We start from the raw sequence: 6763 nt of genomic DNA, 5'->3' as shown, positions 1-6763 counted from the left end.
TATATACAAATTATATATACACACACACACACACACACACACACACACACACACACACACACACATATATATATATATATATATATATATATATATATATATATATTCTTTTATTCTTTTACTTGTTTCAGTCACTTGACTGCGGCCATGCTGGAGCACCGCCTTTAGTCGAGGACTTATTCTTTGTAAGCCTAGTACTTATTCTATCGGTCTTTTTTGTCGAACAGCTAAGTTACGGGGACGTAAACACTCAAGCATTGGTTGTCAAGCGATGTTGAGATATACAGACACACATATATACACATACACACACACACACACACACACACACACACACACATATATATATATATATATATATATATATATATATATATGAGTGTATACAGAAAAGAACAGCAGGCTCGCTGGTGTGATCCGATCACTAACTGAAATTACTTACAATTTACATACAGATATTAAGCATTATACACACTAGTAACTAAGAACGTACAACTACTACAAACCACTGACAAGGTAAGGCCTGGTGCCTCAACAAGTTTCGATAATTATGACGAGACGTAACGGCATGAATTGAATCATGAATCGACAGAAAAAAAAGGTAGGATTTTCAACGTAAAATTATATCAAACTTTAGAAAAAAAGCATTTTGAGACACACCAAAGAAAGAGGTTCAGTGACTCAATCAGAACCACGTATCGCTTGATAAGTGATCATGTCACCGATTACACAACAGAACGCCTGCCAAACCAACCTTCATAAATTATGTGTTATGAGCATAAATCCATTTTTTTTCTATTCTTTTATAACTTCACCTTTAACTGCGTAGTTTTTCGGGGTTTTTTTTTTTATCTCTGCACGATGATTAGTTTGCGTCAGCTATTTAGCATCTTAGGTGCCAGGCGTAGTGGTTAGGGGTGCTCGGTTCATGCTCCTAAAATTGTGGGCTCAGTTTCTGGACCGAACAGCGTGTTGACATTTCATTTCACGTCATTTCAAACTGTTTTTTGTTTTGTTTTGTTTTTTGGGGGTTTTTTTTCTAATTCTCTTAGGCCCTAGGACTCGTAAAACCGGTTTCCATGATGTATAAAACTAACTGACAGAGATCACAACATTTCCCTGAACAGGACACCGATCCGTTGTATGACTGAAGACCCCCAATTTGAAGGGGAGAGGACAAGTCGATTACATCAACCCCGAAGAGATGAAACGCAAACTTGAAGCTTGCGGGATTTGAACGCAGGACGTAAAGAGCCGGAAGAAATGCCGCTAAGCATTTTGACCAAAAGCTAATGATTCTTTTCGGATCTTTTTTAAAACGGGGGCCACATTTTTCATTAACGAAACACTTTGAAACTTGGAACACTGGTAGAATGTGTCATATAAAACATCTTTTTCTCTTAGTCTTCTTAAAAAAAAAGAAATCCCTAAGTTATTCCATGTTAAAGTTGTCGTATTTCTGTAATTTCAACCAATCACTGACGTCCATTCAGCCGATATACATTAAGTGCCGACTACATAAACAAACGATTCTGAAACAATTAACCCTAACCCTAAACCTAACCATAGGGTTAGGGTTAGGGTTAGGGTTAAAGCAAATTTAAAATGAAAAAAGCAAATAAAACGAAGGTATGAAGATTAAATACGCTTTACATCGCTTAATCAGCCAAAGGAGTAAATATAAACAACTGAATACTTGTCAGTGATTGGTTGAAATTATTGAAATAAGACAATTTTTTACATGAAATAAATTCAAATACAAAAATATTTTTCTGTTCTATAACACAAAATAGATAAGTATACGAAGTTTGAAAGTCTTGTAAAACATTAATGAAAAATGTGGCCCCCGTTTTAAAATAAATCCTTCTTTTCTACTCGAGGCACAAGACCTGAAATTTGGCGGGAGGGGGATAGTCGATTTCATCGACTCCAGTGCGTAACTGGTACTTATTTCATTGAACTCGAAAGGATGAAAGGCAAAGTCGACCTCGGCGAATTTGAACTCAGAATGTAGCGACGGGCGAAATACCGATGAGCATTTCGTCCAGCATGCTACCGATTCTGCCAGCTCGCCGCCTTTTGTTTTTGTCAACTCAGATGTAAATGAGTAACAAACAGATGCTACTTAAGGTCACACTCTTCCTCCAGCTGTTACATTCAAAATGACGAAAAAAAGAGGGGTGCATCGGATAGACGATGCATGCTCTGCACGCAGATAATTGGTTTCGCAAATTATAGTGTGGTTTACATTGCGCTGCTTACCTATGCCTCTTAATTGAACTGAATTAAATTTTCTTGTTCTTTTTTTTTTTAAGTATCACTATTATAAGTATTCATACTCCGGTGAAATTAAGAAATCAACTCATAAATAAACGAAACCTTCGAATCCATCACTGTACACACACGCACACGCACACGTGCGCGCGTACACACACAGCTGCATATGTATGTATGTACCCACACATGTCTATGCGCACAGGTACACCATGATCTATACGCACGCAGACGAGGGTCGATTCATATGAAAAAGAAGGTGAACAAAATAATATAACCACTTGCTTATCGGGAAGTTTGTAAGTTCGCTTACTTTCGCAGGGTAGTAACTCACACGATCATACTTGGGAGAGTCGAGAACCAAAAGGGTGAATTTTTGTTAGCGACTGTGTGACCACGTGCGCTCCTAAAATAATTTGTCAAAGCATACTACGTTACAAACCATGCTCACTCACGTGTGATGGCTGGCTGTGCAGTATTTTGTTCCTTAGCATAAAATATCCAATATTTTTTTTTTTCATTTTAGGCACAAGGCCTGATATTTTGGTGGGCGGGGGGTAAATCAATAACATCGACCCTAGAGTTCAATTGGTACTTGTTTTATCGATCGCGAATGCATGACAGACAAAATCGACCTTGGTGGAATTTGAATTCAGAATAAAACCGGGAGAAATATCACTAAGCATTTTGTTCGACAATTTCAAAACTGAATATTTATGCATTATATGCGCGCGCACGCATGTAAATGAATGGGTTAGCGTCCAATATAGTATATATATAGTGCGTCCAGCACTATATATCGGTGAAATAAACATCAGAGATGCTTTGATCCAAGCACAAACTGCAGTCGACACAAGCCTCTTGTGTTAATTGTGACTAAAGGATTAGCATTGTTAGGAACCATTCCGTACCTGCAGCAGATCACTCATAAAGCCACAGTCGTTCCATAACTAAGTCTGTAGGCTTCGCCTGAATTTAAAAAAAAAAGGGAGGACCGATATACACTTCGCCAACAAAAAGGTCCCATCTGCGGTCATTTGTCAACCATAACCACAACTATTTCCCCTATGGTTTTCTTCAATTGTCTGCATTTTCAACTTATACATACATGCACACACACACACACACACACACACACACATATTATTTTCTACTCTAGGCACACGGACTGACAATTTTGGGGACGGGGCCAGTCGATTAGATCGATCCTCAGTACGCAACTGGTACTTAATTTATCGATCTCGAAAGGATGAAAGGCAAAGCCGACCTCGGCGGAATTTGAACTCAGAACGTGAAGACAGACGAAATACCGCTGAGCATTTCGCCTGGCGTGCTAATATTTCTGCCAGCTCACCGCCTTACACACACACACACACACACACACACACACATATATATATATATTCGCCATGATAGATCGCTGACCACTACATTTATATTTTTTCTCCTTGTTTCTCTCTTTATTTCTTTATGTGTTCCTTTCAGCTGAAGAGCATAGCTCGAAACGTCAAAGACTTTCTCTATTCCCGAGCGTTAAACTAATACATCCATTTGTTGTTTACACCACCTGTCTTCGTCTGTTGTTTTTTTCGTAAATTCTCCCATATATATATATATATATATATTGAGAAGTTAGTTGCTATGGCCGGTCAATGAGCAACTGTTTGTCTCGCACCTGTGAAGAGCGTAGCAGTATAGGCGCTTTATAAGTGCGAAACCAATGGTCACTCTCTAACCGGCCATAGCAATCAACTTCCCAAAAAATATATTCCTGCTTTAACGTTTTAGAATGTGTTACTTTTTCTGATATATGAACTACTGACGATATATATATATATCGTCAGAACGTGAAGACAGACGAAATACCGCTGAGCATTTCGCCTGGCGTGCTAATATTTCTGCCAGCTCACCGCCTTACACACATACACACACACACACACACACATATATATGTGTGTGTGTGTGTGCATAATCCTTTAAATATTATTTATGTAACGCCACGCAATCCTTTTTTTTTTCTTTCATTTATATATATATATATATATATATATATATAGTTTCAAAAAAACACAAAAAACAATAACAAAAAAACAACAAAGTGAGGACGTGATACGGATAGTGTTATTGGACGCTCGGGAAAGGAAGGAGAGATATTGAATACGCATGGAAGAGCGGTTTGAGCGTCGGACTCACAATCCTGGGGTAACGAGCTCGATTCCTGAACCGAGCTGTGTGTTGTGCTCTTGAGCAAGACATTTTATTTCATGTTACTCCAATTCACGCAGCTGTAGAAGTGAGTTGCGACGTTCCTGGTACCAAAGCTGTATCGGACTTTGCCTTTCCCTTGGATAACATTGAAGGCGTAGAGAGGGGAGGCTGGTATGCATGGGCGACTGTTGGTCTTCCATAAACAACCTTGCCCGGATATTTATATTGATATATATATATATATATATATAAATTTATATACATAAGGATAAGATGGTTATTTAAAAATACCGATCTTATCAGATGGCCAGCATGGGAATAAAAACCTCAGAGGTAATAATTATTATAAAAATTATAATTTAGGGTATCTAAGAGATACCACCATGCTTGAAATAGCAGTCAAACTTTGACTCTAAAACCACATTAATTGTTCATACAGCACCAGAAGAAAAGACAAAGAGACAAAATAAACTAGCAAACAATTACTGGATAACTCTAGATCCTGGATTTCTGACTGTGCATAAGAAATGCTCTGCATTCATCAGTGGAATACACTCAGATAACACATATATACATACATACATACATACACACACATATATATATATATATATATATATATATATATATATATATATAATTTCGGGCCTTGTGCTTAGAGTAGAAAAGACTATCAGCGGCCTGTAAAATATTTTGTTGTGATATAACCTATGTAGTGCATTTATAAACAGGGCAAATTTAAATATACATATGTATATACAAATTCATATACATATATATATAGTTAGGTAGAAAGATATATTTTTTCAATCCTTACAAATTTTTCTGCTCTGTAAGGATTTTATCCTATATATATGCTGTTCTATCAGTATTTACGTGTTGAAAATATATATCTTTCTACTTATACTACAATACATTTCAGCGCTTCAAAGAAAAAAACAAATTTATATTTGTTTACGTATGACGTAATTTATATATATATATATATATATATATATATATATAGTTCAAAAACACAATAACAAAAAAACAACAAAGTGAGGACGTGATATGGATAGTATTATTGGACGCTCAGGAAAGGAATTGTAAGCACCTGTGTATTCCAGCTAGTGGTTGCGGTGAAAAAATAAATTGTAAATCCAAAACAAAAAAATAACAACAAAACTACAAAGGATTCCGCGGTACACGTGTTTCAAGCTCTACATGTGTATAATATAATATAATATAATCTATAATGTAAAGCTATCCTCAGCCGCAAAATTATCTCTCTCCCAGGAAATTATACCATCTCGACGTTGAAGTAGGAAGAAATGTGTGATGTAAGAGGTGAAGATCCTTTCGGTATTCTGTATAGTACTATATCTGGTATAATTCTCCACCCGGACATAATCTCTCCGGTCCTTCGAAAACCTTCCATACCTTGCGACGATTCAGTGTGTAGTGTTAAGTTGGTGGTTAAGAACAATACAATACCATAAAAAGACATACAGATATTCATGTAAAAAAGTAAGAATAAACTTAAAATAAAAATAAAACTTAAAATAAAATAAAATAAAAAATAAAAAATAAATAAATAAATAAAATAAAAAATTAAAAAATAAAAAAAATAAAAAATAAAGGTAGTCATATCGGTGGGGCGGGTAATCTAGGAAGTAATAAGAGAAAGACTGGATAGTCAAGTAAGCTGCATCTAAGCTATTTCGATGGGTTGGTGAAGGGTGGTGAGGAACTAACTAAATGTAGAAGAAGATAAAGTGATAAATAGAATAGATACAGAGATCTTAAAGGTCGTAAGGGATAGATATGTATGAGCTGTGTCTGTCTATCTCAGTGGTGGGTCGTAAATAAGAAGTGTCATGCCAGAATAGATTTGGAACATGAAACATGAAACATGATATTCTTGTGGTGAGTGGTCAGTGGTCAACCTAAGCGAATTACAACTTAAGTGTACTAACCTATCTACATATCCTTATCTAGATGAAGAAGGGTGAAGGAAGTGGAACGGGTGAATAAACATAGAAGACCTTAAAGAATTCATCAATAAACATGTCAACAAAAAAAGCGAAATACGTTATAAGGGGGGGGGGTAGGTTTGGACGTTAAAATTCAAAAGGCAAAATTCAAAATACAGAGTAATATAGTATACTAGTGAAAGGAAATATTAGCGCCTGTTTATTGATGAATTCTTTAAGGTCTTCTATGTTTATTCACCCGTTCCACTTCCTTCACCCTTCTTCATCTAGATAAGGATATGTAGATAGGTTAGTACACTTAAGTTGTA

Source organism: Octopus bimaculoides, chromosome 5 (genome assembly GCF_046866305.1).
Source record: "Octopus bimaculoides isolate indiv1 chromosome 5, ASM4686630v1, whole genome shotgun sequence".
Lineage (NCBI taxonomy): Eukaryota > Metazoa > Mollusca > Cephalopoda > Octopoda > Octopodidae > Octopus > Octopus bimaculoides.
Note: the sequence above shows the minus strand (reverse complement) of the source record.